Source organism: Hypanus sabinus, chromosome 3 (genome assembly GCF_030144855.1).
Source record: "Hypanus sabinus isolate sHypSab1 chromosome 3, sHypSab1.hap1, whole genome shotgun sequence".
Taxonomy (NCBI): domain Eukaryota; kingdom Metazoa; phylum Chordata; class Chondrichthyes; order Myliobatiformes; family Dasyatidae; genus Hypanus; species Hypanus sabinus.
This window is the reverse complement of record NC_082708.1, coordinates 164325154-164353002: the sequence shown is the minus strand read 5'-3', so window position 1 is coordinate 164353002 and position 27849 is coordinate 164325154. Positions and strand designations below refer to the sequence as shown.

General features: G+C 41.6%; 2 long non-coding RNA genes across 2 annotated transcripts in view; one reads left to right on the top strand and one right to left on the bottom strand.

Annotated features, from left to right (window-relative positions):
• The window catches only part of LOC132391866 (uncharacterized), a 57769-nt gene that overhangs the window by 25375 nt on the left and 4545 nt on the right, over window positions 1–27849 (bottom strand). Inside the window, exon 2 of the long non-coding RNA XR_009511362.1 lies at window positions 42–15444. This is a non-coding gene — a long non-coding RNA (uncharacterized LOC132391866). The remainder of the gene's footprint in view (window positions 1–41; window positions 15445–27849) is intronic.
• LOC132391865 (uncharacterized) lies at window positions 15085–22682 on the top strand. Its single transcript, XR_009511361.1, has 3 exons — window positions 15085–15199; window positions 18840–18988; window positions 20156–22682. It is a non-coding gene; the product is annotated as an uncharacterized LOC132391865 (long non-coding RNA).

Here is a 27849-nt window from a genome sequence, read left to right as displayed (position 1 = left end):
TGCAACTACAGCTCAGCTTCCAAGGGAACCTTATTCAATACCTGATGAAGGGTCTTGGCCTGAAACATCGACAGTTCATTCTTTTCCATAGCTGTAGCCTGGCCTGCTGAGTTCCTCCAGCATTTTGTGTGTATTACTTTTATCTCCAGCATCTGCAGATTTTCTCTTGTTTGTGCTTCTTTTATTTCTTATGCACAAGATCCCTCTTGGATCAGAAATAAAAAGTTGAACTGTCGTCCTAAAATCATTAACCCACAAATCCTGCCTGACGTTTTGAGTATTTCCAAAAGTTTCTGATTTTTCTTCAGATGCCTGTCATCAGCTACATCTTATTTTTGCTTTCACTAGAGTGCTGGTGGTCAAATATGGTAGTCTATTTGGCCAGAGGTTCATCATAGCCAATCTACCCCCTTTCCCCCAATAATGCACTTTATTGGGAAAAATATAAAGTAACTACAATTGACATTTTCTTCATTCACTCAGTGAAGTGATTCAATATCTTCCTTTACCATGTTAATGTCAGTCATATCACTGGCTGATCGATACCACCAAAGCCAGGGGTGATGGGAGCAAGAGGAAGACCTGCATCGAGACTGAAATCCTTTACATCCTGTTCAGGACATAACCTGCCACTTTACAGTTAATAAATCCTCTTGAAGTGTGGACAAGCCAATCTGCATATAGCACACCCCCACAAAGATCAACATGATAAGTATCAGATAAGTTAATTTTAGAGATATCGACTGAGGCATAGGCACTGTTCAAACCACCAGGGGTAACACCTTAGCCTTTCTTGGAACTACTGCCATAGAAATTTTTATGCCCACCCATGAGAGGATTCTGAGACACCATTACAAAGGACCCAACCCCTGTGTGTGTGTGTGTGTGTGTGTGTTCCCCCCCCCCCCACAGAACCTTTCCACCACTAAGCTTCAAGCATCTTGGATTGTGCCGTTCTGCAGCATTCCCTCACAGACACCTTCTAACACTGGAAGTTCAATAGGGTTTGAGCAGATCCAAGTGCATTTTTCACACACACGATGATCTTCCAACAACTGTTAATATTTGGCTCATTTTGTATTCCTGGGAACTGTCCATGAAGCACATAGTCCAATGCAATGCAGCTGCTGAAGATGAACCTTGACAAAGACCACCACATTCCTTTCCAGACTTTCTCGGCAAAAACACAGTCTACAAGGAGGTGGAGAATGGAGAATCAGCTCATCTGCACTGCAGTCATCTCAAGGGCAGCCTTGGTGAGATCAAAGCTCCAGATGTACATGAAGATCTGACAGCAAGGGCTATTTACACCCATCTGCCAAGGCCTTGGTACCTGCCTCAGCCACTTCCTCTGGCAACTCGTTTCAAATATTCTTTACACAGTCTGTGTAAAGAAATTAGCTTTCATATCCCTTTTAAATCTTTTCCTTCCACCTTAAACCTACCTAGTTTTTCCTGAGAAAAAAGAGTGTGTGCATTCACCTTATCTATAACCTACATTACCTTATACACCTCTGTAGGATCAGCCCTCCAAGGAATAAACCCTAGATTGCCCAACTTCTCCCTGTAACTCAGACTCTCGATTTTGCCATCATTTCTGAGAATCTTCTTTACATTCTTCCCAGCTTAATGATGTCTTTGTAGGAATTGAAGGAACAGGAGGCATTCATTTGATTTGAATGCCAGTGGCTGAGATCTAAGCTATTAAAGCAGGGTTTCCCAACTTTGCATATGCCATGGACCAATACCATTAAGCAAGGGATGCATGGACCCCAGGTTGGGAACCCCTGCATTTAGGGAACACCAGAGGACATCCCTATTCCAGAGAAGCTGCAGGCCATCAAATTATTTCCTGGTAAATTATGGGTTACATTGATTCACTGAGGTAAACAGACTGTAGGTAAAATCTGATTGAATTCTGTTTGTATCATCAATTATAATTGAGAACCTTGGTCATGACAGAAAAATGAAAAAATGCTTAGTGTAATACATTTGTATATTTCTGCAAAATGGGCATTGCAATTCCACTTTAGCAGGAAAATTGTTGCTAAGATTTTGATTTCATTCTTTCTGTAGCATGTATGGACAACATTCTGTGTGGACTGAAGCAGGTGTATGTATTTGTGTCAACTTCAGTGATGTGTTGTGCTTAAAGACTGACTAATTTTTTTGTATCTGAATTTCTCTCTGTTTCCCTCCCTTTCTTTCATTCTCTGTTTCTCCAATTTTTTCTCCTTCTCTGTGTCTCTTTCCTGTTCATTAGATAGGTTTTACCCTCCATAGGTAATCTTTTAAATACGTATAGGGTTTACAGTTTTATTGGTAGTCACTAAATTCCATCAATCATTTTTCTTTCTGGATAAGATTCAGTTCACAGTCTTGTGGTAAAAGTGAGACAAAAGTACAGATGGTGAACAAAGAGCTAGCATTTTCCATCAATTTTCCACCTTTGTTAAATATACAGTAGCTACCAGGAGTCATAGAATATAGAGCACAATCACACAGAAATAATCCCTTCGTCACATCTAGTTCATGTTATTCTGCCTCATCCCATTGACCATAGCCCTTCATACCCCTCCAATCCTACTTATCCAAATTTCTCTTAAATGTTGAAATCGAACCCACGTCGACCACTCCTGCTGGCAGCTAGTTCCACACTCTTGCCACCTTCTGAGTGAAAACGTTCCCTTTCATGTTCCCCAAAACATTTCACCTTTCACCCCGAAACGCTGTATGAACTTCAGCTCTAATCTCACCCTACCCGAGGGGAAAGGCTTGCTTGCATTTAGTTTATCTACACCCCTCATAATTTTGTAAACCTCAATCAAATCTTCCCTCATTCTCTACGCTCCAAGGAATAAAGTCCTAACCTGTTCAACCTTTCCCTTAACTCAGATCCTCAAACATTAGCAACACCCTCGTGCAGTTTCTCTGCATTCTTTCAATCTTATTAATTTTTCCTGTGGGTAGGTGACCTGAATTGTGCACAATGCTCCAACTCAGGCCTCACCAACAACCTATACAACTTCAACAAAATACAGCCCAACTCCTGTACTCAATACTTTGATTTATGATGGCCAAAATCTCTCCTCATGACCCTACTAACTACTTTGTAAAAAATTAAGATGCAAAAAAAATCTCCACATGTCTGGGGCAGCATAAAGAAATGCTTTAAGTAATGCATAAACTAATCCTAGATAAGAAACTATCCAAATGGGCTGGAATATGGTGAAGGTCATGCCACTAATTCAGTGAAGAGTCTAACAGGATTCAGGAATTGAGTTATCAAAGCAGAAGGATTGAAGATGCTTGATGTCACCAGTGCCATTCTTGTTGCAATATAATAATAATAATGTGAAATAACTTCTACTCATTCTTACACCAAAGTTGTCTCAATGGGCACCAACTCAAATTATGCGAGGGGAAGCTATTTGACCCATTGCTAATCAGGAAATTATAAGTTAGTATGCGAGACAGAAGTGGGGGAGGAGGCGAGGGTGTAATTATCTTGGTGCCTGTGTCTTTGGAGGCAGACACTGGATAGGAAGGGAAGTTGCGTGTAAACATGTTATCCTCGACATCTGTCACCATCTCAAATTTTAAAATGATGGGAAACAAAGGAGGAAATTGCAGCTTCAGTCAAGGGCAGCACTCAGACTGAAGTGGTGACTGGTGCTCACCATATCGTAGCAATGGCAACACACTACTTGATCAATAATGTAAGCAAAGCAATTTATACTTGTCTGCTTCATTTCCTTCTCCACATCTTCTGTCAGCTCTGATAGTCAGCTGGATATGGTGGGCTAGAAGATCGACTTCTATGCTGCATGGCTCCAAGTCTCTAATAGGGTACTTTGTAAAGTATATACAGTAATTAGCACATGTAAAAATAAATTCTGTAAAGATGCTTTCAAAAATAATGAAGTGAAAAGTTTCTAAATATCAAAAAATTACTATAAAGAGCAAAAAACAGTAAAAAATTAAATCAAACCAATATTTGGTGCATCCAACTGCATCAAACTGCATCCAACCATCTCAGATAACTTGCCACAGTTTTTCTGCAGATTTGCTTCTGTCTCTCTGGGTAATCCAAGACGACGTCAATGAAGTTGAGGCCAGAGCTCTGTGGAGACATACCATCTGAAACCATATAAAAAATGAAGAGGGCCTAAGACTTTTGCAAAGAATATAACCCATGCAGTGGCTGGGTCCTCAGGGCATTTAGTGAAGAAATGCTAGGGTAGATCAATATTCTGTCATGACCCAGAGTTGTGGGGCAAAAGCACACCGGAGTCAGAAGTGAACCGGAAACAGAAAAGGTTTATTATAAGCATGCAAGGGAGAATGGACCAAAGCCTCTCAAAAATGATCATGGAAGCTTATTAGGAATTGATGATTTTGGATATACATTCTGCCCGCGATTGTCTTCACTTCTCTTTCTCTTTCACTTCTCTTTCATGCATGTTTTCTTTTGCCTGTACCCATAGGCGCATGAGGACTGGGTGAGGACTGGGTTACCGGGTGAGAAAACAACCTTCACAGAATAAATTTTGTAACATTATTAAGCCTTTTCAAGTTCAGGTGGAAGTTTGTTGTCATTCAACCATACTCAGGTATACGGCTAAATGAAATATCTTTGCTATGGGGACCAAAGTGCAAAACATAGTACGTATAATTACACACAATACATAAAACTATGAGCCAGCACATACAGTCACAAAGTAATATTAGCACAAGTCTCTGAGTGGCATAGCCTGAAGAACTGAGATTAATTCATGCACATTATGTAGTATGATGGATTCCGGTTAATCAGACCTCTGGTTAATCGGGCCTTCGGTTAATCAGGACATTCACTTATTTGTGCCAACTCTAAAAGAGCAAAAACTAATTGATAAAATATCTGGGATCCCTTTGTTTGTTTGGAACACTATGCCACTTAATTGGGACGGGAGCCTGTTGCCCATTTTCTAACAGCATCAGTCGCGTGCACTTGTGTGGCTGTTAGACACTATATCGTGCTTAGATTCAAGATTCAAGATGCTTAATGTTATTTCTGGTACACAAGTGTAAGGAAGAACGAAATAAAGAATGAACAGTTTTTAAATAGTTTCAGTTGGGTGTGCTTGCATTAATGCCAATGGACGCTGATTCAAAAAGCAGTGATTTTGGTTTTTTTTTAATCTTGGCTTAAAAAAATTTCAGACCCTTGCCAAGATGCCACAAAAAGATTTGACACTAGCCAAAAAATTGCCCTACTGGACCAAATTAAAAGACATCCCCCAACACCTCTTATGATCATCTGGCAGAGATCACTGGAGTGTCGAAATCTACCTGGGATGCCAGGAAGTCTGTTGTTGGATTATGACACTACCTCTTGCAGAAAGGCAATGGAGTCAGTCCATTCTCTGCAGTGGGCATCTGCGCTGATTTTGTTCATTTACAGTCAATCAAAGGAACACAGCATTGTACTCTGGATTGATTCCTCTGCCAATAACAAATATAGAGTTTTATAGTACTGGAGTAGCATTGGTAGTATTCTAACTTGTTCTGTATTTCTTTTAAATACATAGTTTTTTACTCAGTTAAATGGGAGCTTGTCTTTTGTACACCGTTTTAACCACTTTCATGAGACTTCAGCTAATTGGGGCAGCCACTTAATTGTATCAGTCCCAATGAATCCCAGTCAAATGGTATTCACAGAAATCTGTTTTCCAGATGGGTTCACACCAAACAGAAGTAAGGAACGTGAACAAGGTGTGTTTTGTGTGAAAATTAAACAGTATTGCCATTCACCACAAGCCCAGATCTAGTGCCTTACCCTCAGTGACAGTAAAGTAGCAGGTAAATTACCCGACTACTCTTCAGGGGCCTGACTTATTGATGCGAAAGTGTGTATTTAACTTCTGCCGTAGCAGCTGGTGAATTCAAATTCAGTTTACAAAATGAATATGAGATAAAATCAGTAATTATCATCGGTAATTGCAGGCAGCAAATGTTCCATTGTAGAAATTCAGCGAGTTTAAAAATGGACTTTGGCACATGGCCAAGCAAAATCACCAAGGCCTTTACATCCTCAGGAGGCTGAAGAAATTTGACATATCTTTGTTGAACCTTACCAACTCTTATCAATGCACTATAAGAAGCATTCTGTCTGGATGTATAATGGTTTGGCAACTGCTCGGCACATGACTGCAAGAAACTTTAGGGAGCTGTGGACACATATCAACAAAACTAGCCTTCCCACTGTTGACTCTGTCTATACTTCTCAATGTCTCGGTAAAACATAACCAAAGATGCCACCTATCCTGGACATTCTCTTTTCTCCCCTTTCCCATCAGGCAGCAAATACAAAAACTAGGAAGTACATACCACCAAGCTTTAGGACAGCTTCTGTGCCACTGTTATCAGACTCTTGAACAGATCTTTATGATAAGATAGAATCTTGGTCTTGCAGTCTATCTCATTATGATCTTGCACTTTATTTTCTACTGCATTTTCTCTGTAGATTTCAGACTTACTCTGCATTGTTATTGTTTTGTTTTTTTTCTAGCTCAATGCACTGTGTAATGATTTGATCTGTACGAACAATATGCGAGACAAGCTTTTCACTGATATGTGTGACAATAATAAACTAGTACTGTAACCAAATACCAATATCAGTCCTTAACCTTTCTTGTCCAGATGAGGAGGGATTAGGCCTGAACAATTAGCTCCCATGTGCTGGAGCCCCTGACACTTTGTGCATCAATAACTGATAAGTGAATGGGCTTCTTGGAGATCTCTGAGAGTGAAGAATTCTACAGAGGTCTGCCAAGCAGGCTAGCTGCTCAGAATGGTGACTTTTGGCGGGATATTGTGAAAGTCTAGGATCTTATAAAAGTCCCTTCTAGACTATTACAGTCACAAGAAGTGGGTAGGGAGTGAGCAACACCGTGTCTTGTGTGTTACTCGAGATTTCCAGCATCTGCTCAATCTCTTGTATCTCCATTTCATATATTTTGCTTTCTCTCTAACAATCCTCATTAATCCATCAACAGAGTCATAGATTTGTGCAATGTGAAAACATGTCCTTTGGCCCAACACATCCATGCTGACCATTTACCTGTGTTTGTCCCATATCCCTCTAAACCTGGGGTCCATAGACCCCTCGGTTAACGGTAGGGCTCCAAAGGTTGGGAGCTCCTGCTCTAAACCATTCCTATCCGTCAACCTGCCCAAATGCCTTTTAAATACTTGCTCTGACAACTGTTACACATACATTCCACTCTCTGTGTGGAAAACTTACACCTGTGTTCTCTTTAAATCTTTCCCCTCTTACATTAAGGAGTTCCTTAAGTTTTGCACTCCTGTACCTCAAGATAAAGACCGTCACCATCCACATTACTTATGCCCCTGATGATTTTATAAACTCATTCCTCAGCCTGCTTTGCTCCAGGGAAAACAGTCCCAGCCTATACTTCATAAACTATTTATTACTATGACAACCTTAGCCTCACCCTGTCAGAATATTCTTTTTGTTCCATTCATCCCTCCCCTGTCATATCTGCAATTTAAAACTAATTTATTTTCTCTCTTTCACAGTCTGGACAAAGAATTTTAATGTTTAGGATGAAAAGCTGAAACATCGGCTCTGCAGCATTCTCTACTAAGTGCAACTAGCACCTTCTGATGGAAGAGTCTGTGAGGCTGTCAAAAATGATTCTATGGGATTAATTGAGTCAAGCTCTTACTTGACTCGGCTCATCCAATTTTGGCAGGAGCTCCAGGTGTTAAAGAAGCATGCTTGGCAGGATTAAATGGGCTGGATGTGTCTTAGTCAAACTAATCTCTTGTTTGATGTTAAGTGTTCCTTACAACTTTATCATGATTTTACTTTATTTTAATTTGTGGACCTTTTCAGAAGATGGGTGGGAGCCAGCCAAATTGCTGTGAGATTGGACATGGACCAGAACCATAACTCATATTCTCAATTCTGTTTCTTTGTTAGTTTATTTATTTATTTATGATCCCAGTCTGCAGCTTTCCCTTCCAGGATGTCAGAGATATATTCCTTCTTCAAAGAACGGGCTTTTCACTCCTCCACCACTGATGCTGCCCTCACCTGCATCTCCTCCATTTCCTGAACCTCCATACTCACCTCCTCTTCCCGCCATCTTAACAGTGATAAGGTTCCTTCTGTCCTTACCTATCGCCCCACGAGCCTTCACATCCAACATCTCATTCTTCGCAACTTCCACCATCTCTAAAGGGATCCTGACACCAAACGTGACATTATCTCCCCCGTTCCCTCTGCTTTCCACAAGGATCATTTCCTCCATGATTCCCTTGTCCATTCATCCTTCCTCACTAATCTCCCTCCTGGCCCTTATCCCTGTGAGCAGCCAAAGTGCTACACCTGCCCATTCACCTCCTCCCTCACCTCCATTCCGGGCCCCAAATGGGCCTTCCGGGTGAGGCAAAACTTCACATGCAAATCCACTAGGCTTGTCTATTGTGTCTGGTGCTCCTGATGCAGCCTCCTCCATATTGGTGAGACCTGCCATAAATTGGGGGGAGCGCATCGAAGAGAACCAGCACCTTTTTATGAGGATGTGACTAAATACAATGATGATGATAGAATAGTAGATGCAGTGTGTATGGATTTCAGCAAGGCATTTGACAATGTATCCCATACATGGCTTATTGAAAAGGTAAGGAGGCATGGGATCCAAGGGGACATTGCTTTGTGGATCCAGAATTGTCTTGCCCACAGAAGGCAAAGAGTGGTTGTAAATGGGTCATATTCTGCATGGTGGTCAGTGACCAGTGGTGTGCATCAGGGATCTGTTCTGGGACCCTTTCTCTTCGTGATTTTTATAAATGACCTAGATGAAGAGGTGGAGGAATGGGTTAGTAAATTTGCTGATGACACAAAGATTGGATATGTTGTGGATAGTGTGGAGGGCTGTCAGAGGTAACAGCGGGACATTGATAGGATTCAAAAATGGGCTTAAAAAGTGGCAGATGGAGTTCAACCCAAATAAGTGTGAGGTGGTTCATTTTGGTAGGTCAAATATGATGATAGAATATAGTATTAATGGTAAGACTCTTGGCAGTCTGAAGGATCAGAGGGAACTTGGGGTCCGAGTCCACAGGACACCCAAGACTGCTGCGCAGGTTGACCCTGTGGTTAAGAAGTCATACAGTGCATTGGCCTTCATCAGTCGTGGGATTGAGTTTAGGAGTCGAGAGGTGATGTTGAAGCTATATAGGACCCTGGTCAGACCCCACTTGGAGTACTGTGCTCAGTTCTGGTCGCCTCACTATAGGAAGGATGTGGAAACCATAGAAAGGGTGCAGAGGAGATTTACAAGGATATTGCCTGGGTTGGGGAGCTATGGCTATGGGTCTTTTAAGAAACTCCTGGACAGGTATATGGAACTCGGAAAAATAGAGGGCTATGGGTAATTTCTCAGGTAAGGACATGTTCTGAACAACTTTGTGGGCAGAAGGGCCTGTATTGTGCTGTAGATTTTCTACGTTTCTATGTTTAGCACCTCCGCTCCATCCACCCAAATAAAGCTTGATTTCCAACTGGCCAAACATTTTAACTCCAATTCCCATTCTTATTCTTACATATACATCCATAGCCTCCTCTTGTGCAAAGTTGAGGTGATTGTCAGGCTGGAATATTCTGTCTGGGTAGCCGCCAAACTGATGGCAAGAATATCAATTTCTCCTTCCAGTAAAAACATTTTCCATCCCCTTCCCCTCTTCTTCTATTACTCACCTGGCCTCCTACCACTTCTCACCTGCCTATCACCTCCCCCTGGTGCCCTTCCTCCTTCCCTCTCTCATATGGTCCATTCTCCTCTCCTATCAGATCCCTTCTTCTCCAACCCTTTACCTTTCCTGCCCATCTGGCTTCACCTATCACCTTCCAGCTAGTTTCCCTCCCGAACCCTACCTTTTTATTCTGGCATCTTCCCCCTACCTTTGCAATCCTGAAGAAGGATCTCATCCCAAAATATCAACTGCATATTCATTTCCATAGATGCTGCCTGACCTGCTGAGTTCCTCCACCTTCTCTGTGTTGGTAATTATTTTTTTTTTCTTGTTGCATTTGCAGAACTTACACAATGATTTATTGTCCATCTTTATGAGTAGTTTTTCATTGATTTTATTGTGGCTCTTTGTATCTACTGTGAATGCCTGCAAGAAAATGAATCTCAGGGTAAAATATGGTGACATACACAGTGGTGCTAGAAAGTTTGTGAACCCAGTAGAATTTTTTTCTGTTTCTGCATAAATATGTCCTAAGATGTGATCAGATCTTAAAATTAAAATTCTCTTGTATCATATAAAATTTTAAAGGGATTGGACAGGCTAGATGCAGGAGGATTGTTTCCGATGTTGGGGAAGTCCAGAACGAGGGGTCACAGTTTAAGGATAAAGGGGAAGCCTTTTAGGACCGAGATGAGGAAAAACTTCTTCACACAGAGAGTGGCGAATCTGTGGAATTCTCTGCCACAGGAAACAGTTGAGGCCGGTTCATTGGCTATATTTAAGAGGAAGTTAGATATGGCCCTTGTGGCTAAAGGGATCGGGGGAATGGAGAGAAAGCAGGTACAGGGTTCTGAGTTGGATGATCAGCCATGATCATACTGAATGGCGGAGCAGGCTCAAAGGGCCGAATGGCCTACTCCTGCACCTATTTTCTATGTTTCTATGTTTCTATCTTCACATAAGTCCTAAAACTAGATAAAGAGAACCCAATTAAAGAAATAACATAAAAAATTATACCTATTCATTTACTTATTGAGAAAAATTATCCGATATTACATGTATTTGTTGGGAAAAGTATGTGAACCTATGGGGTAATGCTTTCTACAAAAGCTATTTTGGAGTCAGGTGTTCCAGTCAATGAGATGAAATTAGGAGCGTGGGTTGTAGAAGTGTCCTGCCCTATAAAAGAGACACACAAAGTCAGGTTACTGACAAAGCCTGCTCTGATCAAGAAAGATCTGTTTATGTGCACCATGCTTTGATCAAAACAACTTTCAGAGGACCTATGAAGAAGAATTGTAGAGATGCACAAAGCTGGCAAAGGCTACAGAAGCACTTATCATTAGTCCACAGTAAGAGAAATTGTCTACAAATGGAGGAAATTCAGTAGGAGTGGGCATCCTGCACAAATCACATCAAGAGCACAATGTGCAATGCAGAAGGAGGTGAAAAAGAACCCAAGGGTAACAGCAAAAGACCTGTAGAGATCTCTGGAACTTGCTAAAGTCTCTGCTAAAGTGTCCAGAATAAGAAAAAGACTGAACAATAATGGTGTTCATGGAAAGAAATCACAAAGGAAACCACTGCTCTCCAAAAAGAACATTGCTGCACATCCCAAGTCTGTAAAAGACCACCTGTATATTCCACAACCTTCTGCGACAATGTTCTGTGTTCAGATGAGACAAAAATTGAACTTGTTGACAGAAATGCACACTGCTATGTTTGGAGGAAAAAGGGCACTGCACACCAACACTAAAACCTCATCCCAACTATGAACCATGGTGCATCGTGGTTTGGGGCTGCTTTGCTGCCTCAGGGCCTGGACAGCTTGCAATCATTGAGAGAACAATGAATTCAAAGTTGATTCAAGACATTTTACAGGAGAATGTCAGGGTAGCAGTCCATCACCTGAAACTTAATAGAAGTTGGACAATGCAAGAAGAGAATGATCTGAAAGACAAGAGAAAATCTACAACAGAATGGTTTAAAAAGAAAATCTGTGTTTTGGAAAGGCCAAATCAAAGTCCTGACCTTAATCCTACAGAAATGTTGTTGAAGGACCTAAAGCAAGCAGCTCGTGTAAGGAAGCCTACCAACATCCCAGAGTTAAAGTAGTTTTGTAAGGAGGAATGGCCTAAAATTCCTCTAAGCCAATATGTAGGACTGATCAACAATTACCAGAAATATTTGGCTGAAGTTATTGTTGTACAAGGGGGTCACACCAGTTACTGAAATCAAAGGTTTACATATTTTTTCCAACAAGTACATGTAATATTAGATCATTTTGCTCAATAAATAAACGAACAAGCATATTTTTTTATTTATGGTATCTTTATCTAGTTTTAGGACATGTGAAGATCTGATCACAATTTAGGTCGTATTTATGCAAAAATAGAGAAAATTCTACAGTATTCACAAACTTTCCAGCATCACTGCTTGTGTTTTGATTATAGATTTTTGAGATATTTCTTAAAGTTAGATGGGGTTTGCGATAATTGTGAAATTTTATAATTACTGCTTGGTTGTTATTTGGTTATTATTATTTGGCTGAAATTTAATTAGTTGTAATTAAATTCCCCAGCTGTGGCAGGATTTGTGCATTGATCTACAGATTACTAATCCAGCAACATAATCACTGCCTTTCTGTGCCCCTAGTGAGATATTAATCAAATTTCCACAACCTGTTACCACTGTTTCTTTTTACTTCATCCACGTATCCATTTTAATCTTGAACGTTGATGTAGTTGCTACCTCAACCAACTAACCCTGAAATTGATTTCCACAGCCTCATGCCACTCGATACGAAGTTTCCCCCAGCCCTCCTCAGTTTTAAAGCTCTTACAGTTAGCATGATTATCCTCGTCTCATGCAGCCAACTGTTGACAGTAATCTGGAAAGGACAAAGCATCCTCCTCCCCAGGGATTACAGTTCTCTGAAAACAGATTATTTTATCCAGTGTGACCAATTGATCATGTTGCCTTTCAAATAATGGGTGCAATTTTCAGGCAATCTATTGCCAAAAGGTCATCAATGGATTGGAAAGAATTCTGAGAAGAAGCTCGATTTTCAAGATGAGAGACTTAATGTTCTGAACTGAGAGACTGGCTGAACTAAATAATCCAGAAAATCATCTGCTGAACTCTGCTTCTGTCACTCATTCTGTTGATTTAATTGAATTAATTTTGGAGACAGAATGTATTGTACTCAACAACCATGACTTAATTTTCAGGCAAAGATGTCTAAACTTGGTAAATATGGAATCAAGAGGGTGTATGTGTTCACTAAATTGTTTGTGCGGATATAAGACCATAGGGCATAGGAGCAGAATTAGGCCATTTGGCCCATCAAGTCTGCTCTGCGATTCAGTCATGGCTAATCCTTTTCTCCCCTCCTCAAACCCATTCCTCAGCCTTCTCCCCATAACCTTTGGTGCCATGTCCAATCAAGAACCCTATCAATCTCTGCCTTAAATACACCCAACAACTTGCCTCCAGAGCTGCCTGTGGTAACAAATTCCACAAATTCACCACCTGCTAGCCAAAGAAATTTTTCAGCATCTCTATTTTCAATGGACGCCCCTATCCTGAAGCTGTACCCCCTTGTCCTAGACTCCCCTACCATGGAACAGATCCTTTCCACATCTACTCTATCTAGGCCTTTTAACATTCAAAAGGTTTCAATGAAAACCTCCCCCCCCCCCCACTTCCAAATTCTAGTGAGTGCAGACCCAGAGCTATCAAACGTTCATTGTATGATGAACCTTTCATTTCCAGAATCATCCTTGTGAACCTCTGCAAAACCCTCTACAATGCCCACACATTTTTTTTGATGAGGAGCCCAGAACTGCTGACAATACTCAGAGTGAGGCCAGTGCCTTATAAAGTCTCAGCACCACATCCCTGCTTTTGTATGCCAGCCCTCTTGAAACGAATGCTAACATGGTATTTGCCTTTCTCACCACTGACTCTATCTGTCAGTTAACCTTTAGGATGTTCTGCACAAGGACTCTCAAGTCCCTTCGAGTCTCAGATTCTTGGATTTTCTCTCCATTTAGAAAATAGTCCGCACATTAATTTCTTCTGCCAAAGTGCATGACCATGCATTTTCCAACATTGTATTTCATTTGCCACTCTCTTGCCCGTTCTCCTAATCTGTCTAAGTCTTTCTACATCCCACCTGTTTCCTCAACACTACCTGGACCTCCACCAGTCTTCGTATCATTTGCAAACTTGGCAACAAAGCCATCTGTTCCATCATCAAAATCACTGATATACGTACAGCATAAAAAGAAGCGATCCCAACACCGAACCCTGCGGATCACCACTAGTCATTGGCAGCCAACCAGATAAGTATCTTCATCTTCATAAGTTTTCTGATGACTCTGCCGTAGTTGGATGCATCAGCAAGGGAGATGAGGCGGATTACAGGGCTACGGTGGGAAACTTTGTCACATGGTGCGAGCAGAATCATCTGCAGCTTAATGTGAAAAAGACTAAGGAGCTGGTGGTGGACCTGAGGAAGGCTAAGGCACCAGTAACCCCTGTTTCCGTCCAAGGGGTCAGTATCGACATGGTGATGACAAATACCTGGGGATACGAATTGACAATAAACTGGACTGGTCAAAGAACACTGAGGCTGTCTACAAGAAGGGTCAGAGCCATCTCTATTTCCTGAGAAGACTGAGGTCCTTTAACATCTGCCGGACGATGCTGAGGATGTTCTATGAGTCTGTGGTGGCCAGTGCTATCATGTTTGCTGTTGTGTGCTGGGGCAGCAGGCTGAGGGTAGCGGACACTAACAGGATCAACAAACTCATTCATAAGGCCAGTGACGTGGGGGCGGAACTGGACTCTCTGACAGTGGTGTCTGAAAAGAGGATGCTTTCCAATTTGCATGCCATCTTAGACAATGTCTCCCATCCACTCCATAATGTACTGGTTAAGCACAGGAGTACATTCAGCCAGAGACTCATTCCACCAAGATGTAACACTGAGCGTCATAGGAAGTCATTCCTGCCTGTGGCCATCAAACTTTACAACTCCTCCCTTGGAGTGTCAGACACCCTGAGCCAATAGGCTGGTCCTGGACTTATTTCCACTTGGAATAATTTACTTATTATTTAGTTATTTATGGTTTTATATTGCTATATTTCTACACTATTCTTGGTTGGTGCGACTATAATGAAACCCAATTTCCCTTGGGATCAATAAAGTATTTCTGTCTGTCTGCCTGTATCCTTTTAATGTCTCAGTTATTCAACATTTATTTGTTTGTTTGTTTGAGAAACCCTCAGGTTCTGTTGGCTGTCTGGGGAAGACAATCTCTGGTCCTGGGTGAGATTGAGATGTGAGTCCAGCTCGAAATCCCTCTGTTCTTGTGGATGCTGCGTGATGTGTTTCTCTGTTACAAATCAGTACCACGAAATAACAGACGGTACGCTGCATACACTTAAATGATTTAGCTTTATAATTCTTAATTTGACTACAGGGTTAGTGAAGAGAAAACAAAACAAGAAAAGGGTCCATTTTAATGAACAGTCTAATGGTCACAAGTTCGAGCTCACGGTTTCCCCTTCGCCGATCCTCCTTCAATCTCCCCGGCCTTCGTCGGGTCATGGCTCCGCTCCGGGTTGAATCCTATGACCTCTTACTTCCAGTGTCTTCTCTTCTCATCTCCTGCTGAACAAAAGACCCAGATCACCCCGGTGTTAGGCAAATGACACGATAACACCCTCCCGTCATTGGACGACTCACACTTCAAAGCACCTGTTATCTCTAACCATAACCCAAATACTGCTTCTACAGAAAGACCATTACATTAGAAACATAGAAAACCTACAGCACAATAAAGGCGCTTCGGCCCACAAAGCTGTGCCGAACATGTCCCTACCTTAGAACTACCTAGTCTTTACCCATACCCCTCCATATTTCTAAGTTCCATGTAGCTATCCAGGAGTCTCTTAAAAGACCCTATCATTTCCGCCTCCACCACCGTTGCTGGCAGCCTATCCCACACACTCACCACTCTCTGTGTAAAAAACTTACCCCTGACGTCTCCTCTGTACCTCCTTCCAAACACCCTAAAACTATGCCCTCTCGTTCTAACCATTTCAACCCTGGGGAAAAGCCTCTGACTATCCACATGATCAATGCCTCTCATTATCTTGTACACCTCCGTCAGGTCACCTCTCATCCCCCGTCGCTCCAAGGAAAAAAGGCCGAGTTCACTCAACCTATTCTCATAAGGCATGCTCCCCAATCCAGGCAACGTCCTTTTAAATCTCTTCTGCACCCTTTCTATGTTTTCCACATCCTTCCTGTAGTGAGGCGACCAGAATTGAGCACAGTACTCCAAGTGGGATCTGAACAGGGTCCGATATAGCTGCAACATTACCTCTCGGCTCTTAAACACAATCCCATGATTGATGAAGGCCAATGCACCATATGCCTTCTTAACCACAGAGTCAACCTGTGTAACAGCGAAATCTTTCCCAGCATGTTACATTCATTTACTAATTTGTCTTCTTTTACAAATTGGTTGCTTGTCAGGCTTTGCTTATGTATAGTTTATCATAAATTTTACAGTATTTCTTTATTTTCCTGTAAATGCCTGCAAGAAAATAAATCTGAAGGTAGAATATGGTGACATAGATGCATTTTAATAATAAATTTACTTTGACTTTAAACTGGGAAATTATTTTTTACTGTGACATAGACATAGAATAGTTCAACACAGGAACAGTCCCTCTGGCCTATCATGAGGTCGCTGACATGATGCCACTCTGAACACAGCCAATAAATGAGGGGAACCAGCACCCTGGAACTTCTCTCATTTTAAAGGTTTCAGGGAGAAAATTAATTTAATTTCCTTCAGGATAAAACAAATTTCTTTTGGAGGCTTGTAATTTGAGATTTTTAATGAAATTGAGAAAGTAAGTTTTGTAATTATACAAACCGTTCTGTGTCCCAAAATGTTTGACAGACAATGAAGCGCTTTTAGCATGTACAGTAGTCGCTATTACAATCTAAGAAATGCAACAAGCTATCTGTGCATAGAAAGATTCCATTAAGAGCCATAATGCGGCTATTTGTTCTGGTAACGTTAAGTAAGCATTGCCTCACACCCCAGGATTAACACAGGCACCTCTTCCTCCATTGTTCCTCCCTGAATTGATCACTTCTGTCAGTAGGAAGTTCCTCAGCATAATGGCCCAATCACAATACAGAGCAATGGACCCTTCGAACTAAAATACAGCTTCAGTTTAGGTCAGGATCTCCCAACCACTTTTATGCCAATGAGCGTTACCATTACCCAAGGATGGAAACCCCTGGTCTAGACTTTGCTCTGATTTGCCTGGTATAAATGGCTAAGTAGATTGATTAGGGCCTATGGCTACATGCACAAAATGCTGGAGGAACTCAGCCGATCGGCCAGCATTTATGGAAAGGAATATATAGACCTCTGTGGTCTATTTTGTTCTACAAAGTGTGTGTTGCCTTGGATTTCCAGCATCTGCAGATTCTCTCATGTTTGGGATTAGGTACTGTGGTTGTCATTCATTAAGAATAATCTGGGAAAAGTAGTCCTAACCTTCTAATTCCATACTTCTGCCCTGCTGCAGGAGTGCATTAATACATGGCTACATTTCAATCAGGATTTGTTAACCCAGATACAGATCATACAGATAAGGTGAACATCAGCAAACTGGCTGGTGGGCTAACCAAATCATTCCCGACGGCTCTACTGAAGATGGTAACTTGTCACAGGAAAAGTGTAGGCATGTCCTAACACCCTCAGTGACACAACACGGAGAAGTATCAAACGGTGGCGCCAGAACCACTCTTTGTTTTAATACAACTGGATATTGGGAATAATGTCAAAAGCATGGTATTTCTTAATGAGATGTTGGTCAAACAATTCTGCTGATACCAGCACTGAGTGTTATTGCTGGATACTAAATCTGCTGATTAATGTTCTACCTTGGGTCCCTGAGACATTCCAGATGCTGATGTTTCAGTGACTTAACCTCAAGCAAATTTGTAACAATGTCACTCTTAATTACTGTGACACCTAGATCCGCTTAAAACAGTGCTTTGAGCATTGGCTCTATATTAAATAGGTCACTCTTTGTATTCACACAGAATGCCCAATCAAAATATTCATTGCTTTACTAATAAAAAAATCCCCTGTGAGCTATTTTGCTCTAAAGAGTGGGATGAAGAACATCTGGATAAACCGGGGCTGTTCTCTGAGCAAAGGAAGCTAACTAAATGTTTGATAGAACATTGAAAAAAAAGTTTACTCTCTGTCAAATAGATTCCTGTAATCTGTGGCATCCAATTGAGAGTAGGGAAGACCTTGTTTCAACATCTGATGCAAAGATTAGCACTGAAAAGATATCCAAGATTGAGCTGATTGTTATTGCCATGACCCATTCTCATATAGACCCACACTGGTTTTTTTCTCATATTGCTTAGTTAACTTCCGCTTTGAACGTGTAATAAATAAGATCCTCGCTAACACATGGACCGAACTTCACAAATTGTGATTGAGTGGCGAAGCAGTCCGTTAAAATCAGAGGCAATTAATGCTGACCTTTCTTTAATACCAACACTTTGCGAAATTCACTGTGCATATTCATTTCTGTTGATCCAACAAATTAAGCTCTGCAAGCATTTTTAATAATTATTAGAAACATCTTGCAATGCTATTCCCACGTCCTGCTGAGAACCAGCTGCTTTTTTTCCTCATTCCTCAAAGTGCCATCATTGCTGAGTAAGGGAGTATTTGGCAGTACTCAATGCTGGTGGCCCAGAGGGTGTCAAAGTCAAACTTAATTTACTATCAAAGTACGTGCAGTACTCGGCAAAAATCCTAAGCAGTCTGGATCGTTTTAGGTGTTTACTTTTTGTCTTCTGCATTAATTCATCAGTAGAAAAGAGCAAATTTTAGATTTCCAGACTTTCATTTTCCAAAAAATTAAATGTTACAGAGAATTCTTTGAATTTTTTTAAAGAAAGTAACATATTAAGTAAAAGGTCACTTTTTAAGTAAAAACTTGATTATTTTGTAGGTATATAACTCAGTATATGATTAAACAAAACGAACGAACAGGATGTTAATGATCAATGCCGTTGTGAATTGAATGAACTAAACTGATGAACTGAAACAGAAACGGGTGTAGAAGGAATCAAACTGAGCGAAGGACAACCAAACTAAAAGGTGAGGGTGTGGCAGATGTAACAGTTTAACCTGTAAATTATCAATTTTTACACCATGGCAAGAGAGAGCATAGCAACAAGACACAAAAGGGCCACCCTGCATCAGCAAAGACTCTCCCAAGCAGAAATTTCACAACAGACTAGAATTTCAAGATGTGCTGTCCAGGCTCTTCTGAAGAACCACAAGGAAACAGGTACAGTTGAGGACTAGAAACTCAGCCACGGAAACTGAGTGCAGCAGACGAGAGGTACATCAAACTGATGTCCCTTCTGAGTCTGATGAAGTTCGGTACTGCTATCAACTCTGCAATAACAGAAACCACTGAAACCCAAGTACACCCTCTACAGTCTGGAGAAGGCTTGTCAGAAGTGGTCTTCTTGGAAGAGATGCTGCCAGAAAGTCATTCCTCTGAAGTGGAAACAAAGCCAAGAGACTCACCTCGGGATGCTAAACAATGACAGCGAGTGCTCTGGACTGATGAGTCATTATTTGAAATTTTGGAAAGCACTACGTGGATGAATGTCTGCACCCAACGGTGATGCACAGCAGAGGTTCCCTGCTGGTTTGGGGCTCTACAAACAGAGCTGGTGATTTGATCAGAGTTGACGGAATCCACAATGCTGAAAAGTACAAGCAGATTTTCATCCATCTGATCGGTCCCAGCTTCATTCTGCTGCAGGACATTGACCCCAAGCACATGGCCAAGATCATAAAGAGCTATCTTCAGTGAAAAGAAGAACAAGGATTTCTGCAACAGATGGTGTGCCCTCCACAGAGCCCTGATCTCAAGTTCATTAAGGCTGTCTGGGATTACCCAGAGAAAAAGAATCAAGCAAGATAGCCGAAGTCTGCAGAACAACTATGGCAAGTTCTCTAAGATGTTTGTGACAACCTACTAGTTGATTTTCTTAAACGGTGCACAACAGTGTACCAAAGAGAATTGATACAGTTTTGAAAGCAAAGGCGCTCAAATCAAGTATTGATTTAATTTAGTTTTATTTTACTGTTCACTGCTTATTATAGTAATTTTTTGATATTTAAAAACTTAACATTTCATTATATTTGAAAATGTCTTTGCTTTACAGAAGTTTTTTTACATGTGCCTAAGACTTTTGCACAATAATGTATACATCACCATATACTACCTTGAGATGTACTTTCTTGCAGACATTCAAGTCAAGTCAAGTCAAGTCAAGTCACTTTTATTGTCATTTCGACCATAACTGCTGGTACAGTACATAGTAAAAACGAGACAACGTTTTTCAGGACCATGGTGTTACATGCCACAGTACAGAAACTAGACTGAACTACGTAAAAAAAACAACACAGAGAAAGCTACACTGGACTACAAACCTACACTGGACTGCATAAAGTGCACAAAAACAGTGCAGGCATTACTATAAATAATAAACAGGACAGTAGGGCAAGGTGTCAGTCCAGGCTTCAGGTATTGAGGAGTCTGATAGTTTGGGGGAAGAAACTGTTACATAGTCTGGTCGTGAGAGCCCGAATACTTCGGAGCCTTTTCCCAGATGGCAGGAGGGAGAAGAGATTGTATGAGGGGTGCATGGGGTCCTTCATAATGCTGTTTCCTTTGCGGATGCAGCATGTAGTGTAAATGTCCGTAATGGTGGGAAGAGAGACCCTGATGATCTTCTCAGCTGACTTCACTATCCGCTGCAGGATCTTGCGATCCGAGATGGTGCAATTTCCGAACCAGGCAGTGATGCAGCTGCTCAGGATGCTCTCAATACAACCCCTGTAGAATGTGATGAGGATGAGGGTGGGAGATGGACTTTCCTCAGCCTTCGCAGAAAGTAGAGACGCTGCTGGGCTTTCTTTGCTATGGAGCTGGTGTTGAGGGACCAGGTGAGATTCTCCGTCAGGTGAACACCAAGAAATTTGGTGCTCTTAACCATCTCTACCGAGGAGCCTTCGATGTTCAACGGGGAGTGGTCGCTTCGTGCCCTCCTGAAGTCGACAACCATCTCTTTTGTTTTGTTCACATTCAGAGACAGTGTAACACAGAGATGCAACAGAATCAATGGAAACCTGTACACGAAGACTGACAAACAACCAATGTGCAAAAGAAGACAAACTGTGCAAATAAAAAAGTCAATAAATAATACCGAGAATAAGTTGTAGAGCCATTGAAAGTGAGTCCATAGGTTGTCCATAGGGGGCTGTTTTTTAGTCCTTTCTCATATCCATTCTGAAAGAGGCGTGGCATCAATATCTGACCCAGTCTGTACTCAACAACTGCCCCTCAAATGTGAGGCAGCCCAATTCCCAAAAGCCTCCAAGGAAGTCCATAATAGCAACATTTGTTACTGTTCTCTGATGGTCAGTGACACCTGACCTCTGACCTGCTGACACATGCCATTCCCTCTTCACTGTCCCTCCTTGCTCTCAGCTTCCTTTCCCTTAGCTCCAGGTCAGGTTTCTGGAATGGAGTTAGTGTAATTCAGACCCAAAAGATTCTGACAGAGGCTAAGTATCTCATAAGTTGCAGCTTCTGAGTAATTACTATTTAATTTTGGTTTTACATAAGCCTTTTCCCAGCACTTAGTCTTGTCTTTGCTTCCATCTGTAACTCCAGCGTCTCATAAGCCTTGATAGAGGTCTTTGCTGCCTGCCTGAACCTCTTCCGTTCAAGTAACCTCACTGGGAACAATCCATTTCGACAAACTCTGATCCATTTCTGTTCCATGTCACCTACAGCATTTTAGTGTCATCTGCAAACTCGATTCTAAAAGGAGCTATTTCTGGAAATTTCATCACACATCTTCCAGGGCTCCTGCATAATCAGACTCCCTTTGTTTTACCTCACTTCCAAATATCTCCTGATAAATAAATAAAAGTAGGAAAGAAAATTCCTGAATGTTCTTTTGATTTTCTCCTGGGTTATTCAGAGCAATCTACAAGAGAACATTCCATAAACTGGGGTATCTACGGGGCCACCTTGCATTAACAGCAACACATTAAATATCTTTTCCTCCCTCTGTAATCCTTTCTAATCTTCCCAAAACTGCCTTTGCCCCAGAAGCTCTCCCTTCAATCAACCGTACTACATTTTCCAAAGCTTTGAGCTGGAACAGTTATTGTTGTTTCCACTGTTCACGCTGCCTCGTCTCAAAGAAACCCTGATAGCTAACTATGCAGCAACTATCTGGGTGAAGCAACAAAGAGCTCAACAACAGTATGGGAAACAAAGACATCAAGGTAGGCACGTGATGAATGTGTGAAACACTTTGTCTGAATTCCATATGCTTTATTTTTTTTAAAACCTGCATAAAGAAAACTATATGTCTATTGAACAGTGTCAAATTATTAAGTCTTGTAGAAAACTGATTAAAGTGCCATTCTGAGAAGTAAGTGCCTTACTGAGAGCTTCACTTTCCACGAGTTGGAATGAACCCATTAAAATGATTTATATGAAGGTTAAAGTAGAAGGGCTTGCAATATAAAAGATTAATTTCTTGTGACTGGTGTAGATTTGACTAGAAGCTCAGAAGGAGTTATGAAGCTAAGAAACAAAATGTGGACCAAAATCAGCCAATCTTCGTCTTTTTGAAAGTGCAAGCAAAGAATGAGATTTATATAGTCACTGACACAACTCCAGTGTCACAAAGTCATATTGCTCTGAAAAAAATGCCTTCAGCCCACCAAGTCCGTCCTAACATTAAGTAGCCATTAGATAAAATCCCATTTAATTCCCCCACATTCACATCATTTCAACCCCTCCACCACCGCCCCCCCCCCCCCGGCACACTAATCACCTGCACATTTAGGGCCAATTAACCAACCAGGCTCCAAGTCTTTGGGATGTATGAGGAACCTGGAGTATCCAGAGAAGATCCTCAGTCACAGGGAGACGTGTAAATTAGTAACATAGAGTCATGAGGATAATCTTTCACTCGATGTCAGCTGATTATTGACTTTAGAAAGAGGGCTGCTTCTACTTGCATTAATGGTGTTGAGGTTGAGAGCTTCAAATCCACTTGGAATAAAAATCACCAATTGCCTAGCCTGTTTGAACAATGTAGACATCGTAGCCAAGGAAGCTCTACTACCACAGAAGGATAAAGAAATTTGGCATGTCCCCTATGACCCTCACCAGATGTTATCAGTGTACTGTATCTTAGACAGAGTCCTATTCGTATGCATCACTAATATGGCAACTGCTCTGCCCGTGACCACACAAAACTGCTTAACATGGACACAGTTCAGCACTTCATGGGAAAGTCTCACCTCCATAAATTCTGTCTACACTTCTCATTGCCTCGGTAGAACAGCTAGCATAATCTCACTCTCCCCAGACATTCCCTCCTCTCCACCTTCCTATCAGGCAGAAGAGACAAAAGCCTGAAAGCACGCACAACCAGGTTCAAAGTCTGCTTTCATCCCATTGTTACGAGATAGTTAAATGTTTCAATCATGATCTCATATGACACTGAATGTTCCCTAATATGATAAAATGGACTCTTGATCTCAAAGCCTATCTTGGTATGATCTGGCTCCTTATTTTCTACCTGCACTACACTTTCTCTGTAACTGTGATGCTTTATTCTGTGCATCTCTTAACATTATGACACCATCATAGAGAGAGGCACACTGAGTGTCTGCACTGTGCTGTGTTTACGTTGTCCAAAGACAAATGTATTGAATGGTTTACGTTTACTATTTCAATGCACTTTTTGTGACTGATATGCAAGACAAGTTTTTCACTTTACCATTACAGTGAAATACAATCAGAGTCCACTTTATTAGGTATATCTGTACTCCTGTTCATTAGTGCAAATAGATAGATACATACATGCTTTATAGATCTCATAGGAAACTACAGTATCACAGTAGTATTACAAGTGCATGGATATACGAATATACAAATAGAAGAGAAGCAAAAAAGAATTTAAAAAATAAGCTACCTCAAACAGTGTAACAAGAAAGGGGGGGGGGGGTCATCACTTCCCTGGCTATATGTTGACTCATTATGGAGCCTAATGGCCAGGGTAGGAATGACCTCATACAGCACTCTTTGGAGCAGCGCTGTTGTCTTAGTCTATTACTAAAGTGCTCCTCTGCTAAATATATAATCAACCAATCAAGTGGCAGCAACTCAATGCATAAAATCACACAGACATGGCCAAGAGGTTCAGTAGTTGTTCAGACCAAACACCAGCTTGGGGAAGAAATGTGATCTAAGTGACTTTGATTGTGGAATGATAGTTGGTGCCAGACAGGGTGGTTTGAGTGTGTTATGTGCGATGAGATGGGGTCCAGAGTTGACCCCCCGTGAACTATGCTGCTAACGAGAGAGAGAGAGAGATAAAGAGGGGGAGAGGCGCCATGCTGCACATGCTGATAATGAGAGAGACACAAGGATTTAAAATTATGGCTTCTTTGCTGATTGTAGACTTTACTTCCAAGGACTTTGCCTGTTTGTGTGAATGCCTGCTGACACAGCAGAGTGGGTGCCAGGTGCCTGCTGAGACAGGAGGGAGTGGACATGGTCAGTTGATGGATGGCGGGTACCCTGGCAGGGGAGATAAAAGACGGAGTCTGCTGAGACACGGGCAGACACGCCACTGGACACTGTTGTGCACCCACAGGAAAGTGGGGGCTTGGAGGATCGATTCGGGGGAATCGATCAGAGGCTCACAGTGTGTGAAGGCAGCCCAGTGGGGGCTTGTGTGTGTCTGTGTGTGTGTGTCCACCCTCGCCTGGGTGACAAGCTCACCACTGAAGAACGGTCTGGCCGGGAGCAGAAGGGTCATAATCAATGTCCCTTTTGCCTGTGTTCAGGTTGTTGAAGTACCTGTGGATTCACAGGGTGCTGAACCTTGTGTTGGGACTCAGGAAAGGTCTGAGGTATCTGACTTGGTTAAAAAGGAATGCAATCCTTTTGGGTCAGATGGACTTGCTTCAGTGAGTAAGGGGTTAACCCTGGCACCAGTAGAAAGTGAGGATTCTCAGTCACTTGTGTTAAAAGGTGTTCTAAAAGTTAATGGTGAGATGAAAGCTGGTGATTTGAATATTATTGAAGATATTGAGAAAAGTGTTACTGGACTTTTGAATAAGGAAAATTTAAAGTCTGGATTGGTTTTAGAGGTAGTAACCATGCTGAAGGGCCAGTGGTCTGGTAACAAGGTGCCTGCTAGTCAATTACAGTTTGTTTTGAAATTTAAGGATAAACAACCTGGTGATGTTGTTCAAGTATGTGATTTGGAGAGGCAAAACTTGAAGTGTTGTTTTGACCAAGAGGGATCACCTGCTGATGTTGTTATAAGAACTAATAGAATTAAAGATCCTGTAGATAAAATTAATGACTTGCTTAAAATTAATGAATTGTTTGGAAGTTAGTCCAGCTGGAAAATTGGGATGAAAAATAGCAGATGGAATTTATTGCAGACAAGTGTGAGGCGTTGTACTTTGGGAAGGACCAACCAGGGTAGGTCTTACACAGTGAGACCTGAGGAGTGTGAGGAGTGTGGTAGAACGGAGGGATCTGGGAAAACAGCTCATTAATTATTTGAAAATGGTGTCACGTGTAGATAGGGTTGTAAAGGAAGCTTTTGGCACATTGGTCTTCATAAATCAATGCATTGAAATGTTGGAATGTTATGTTGAAATTGTATAAAAACTCATTGCAGGAGGCCTAATTTAGAATATTGTGTGCAGCTTTGGTCACCTACCTACAGGAAAGCTGTAAGTAAGATTGAAAGAATGCAGAGGGTTGTTGCTGAGTCTTTAAGACCTGAGTTATAGAGCAAGGTTAAGTAGGTTAGAACCTTATCGCCTAGAAGATTGAGGGGAAATTTGATAGAGGTATTCAGATTTATAAGGGGTGTAGACAGGGTCAATGCAAGCAGGCTTTATCCACTGAGATTGGGTGAGACGAGAACTAGAGGTTATAAGTTAAGGGTGAAATGTGAAGCAATTGAAGGGAACATAAGTGGGAATTTCTTCACTCAGAGGGTGGTGGGAGAGTGGAATGAGCTGTGTGCAAGTGATGGATGAGGGTCGATTTCAACATTTAGAGAAACTTGGATAGGTATATGGATGGAAGGTGTATTTAGGGCTATGGTCCCGGTGCAGGTCAGATTAATGTTTCAGCACAGACTAGATGGGTTGAAGGGCCTGTTTCTGTTCTGTAATATTACCAGAGAACTAAGACTCAAAGCCCTTCAAAACACACTAATTGCTTAGAAACTGAGGTAAGGATAACCAGTTACAAAAGAAATTCTACAGATATTGCAAATCCAAACAATAAACACAAAATGCAGGTCAGCAGGTCAGGCAGCATCTATGGAAGTGAATCTACAGTCAACACTTCAGGCTGAGACCCTTCTTCCAGGATAATCAGTTTCTGGGAGAGCGGTCCGTATATCTCTCAACATTATGACATCACCACAGACAGAGGCACACAACAAATTGTTCTTAATGACTATGTGGTGTGTTTACCTTGCCCAGAGTCTAATAGATTTTGCAGGAACAAGCATAGTCAGTCTTTGTATTTCTGTCAAAGCATTACATAGACAGAAACAACTATAAACCCAAGGCAAACCCTTCTCTCAACTCCCACTCCACACCTTTTCATCAGCCTGTCCATCCCTTGGAGGTGCAGAAGATGTTTTCCTATCTGTGACGGCAGAAGCGATGTGGGCCAGGCTGAATGTCCACTCTATGCCTGTAAACGCCACGGGCAAACATTTCTGTTGGGTCCTTAGTTCCCAAAAACACCCACATGTATTGTTGATGTTTCTGCAGGGGCTTTGAGGAGGGGTTTGTTTAATAGAAGATCTCAGGGTGTGGATGGAAGGTGTCAGGAGTAGTTGCAGTTGTACATACAGCTGTGAGCAGGAAAACACTGAGGCTTGGAGACTGCTACCAACCCGTGCAGAGTGAGGACAGGGAGTGCAGAGTACCACCACTTCCTGACTCTGAACAGTCAGCGTGAAAGAAATCTTTTCTTTAGGTTGGGTTGAAAGCAGTTCAAATTTCAGATGAATCCACAACATGGAAATTGAGAGAAAACAGAAATGTCTGGACTGGCACCGTGCTGAAAGGAAAAGAGGGAGGAGGGTAACACTTCTATTGGAATACCTTACGAAGGCTGAATGAGTGGCTGAGGGAGTTGAAGGACTGGAGCAGGGGGTAAGGCTTCGGATTTCTGGATCATTGGGATTGCTTCTGTGGAAGGTTTGACCTGTACAAAAAGGATGGGTTACACCTGATCCTGAGGGGGGACCAATATCCTTGCGAGCAGGTTTGCTGGAACTGTTAAGAAGGGTTTAGATTAAGTTGGCAGAGGGATGGGAACTGGAGTGAGATGCCTGAGGATGGGGCAATTGCTATACTAGTCGATGCATTGTGTAGTAAGTCAGTGAGGAAGACCAGATGATAAGGCAAAATTGCAGTCAGTGTGATGAGTTGAAGTGTGATACTGGGGCAAAATTGAAAAGGAAGATGAATACAGGGCTAAAGGTGTTATATACACAGTATGTGGAATAAGGTAGATTGTCTTGTAGCACAGTTAGAGATTGACAGGCATGACGTTACAGGCATTGTGCTGAAGGAAGATTGTAGTTGGGAACTTAACATTCAAGGACAAACATTCTATCAAAAGGACAGGAAGGTAGGCAGAAGGGATGAGGTGACTCTGTTAGTAAAAAATGAAATTATATCCTTAGTAAAATGAAGAAGATGTAGAATCCTTGTGAGTAGAAGCTGCAAGGGTAAAAAGACCCTGATGAGAGTTATATACAGACCCCCAAACAGCAGCCAGGATTTGGGACATAAAATACAATGGGAAAGGCATGTAAAGAGTGAAATATTATGATAGTCATGGGGGATTTTCA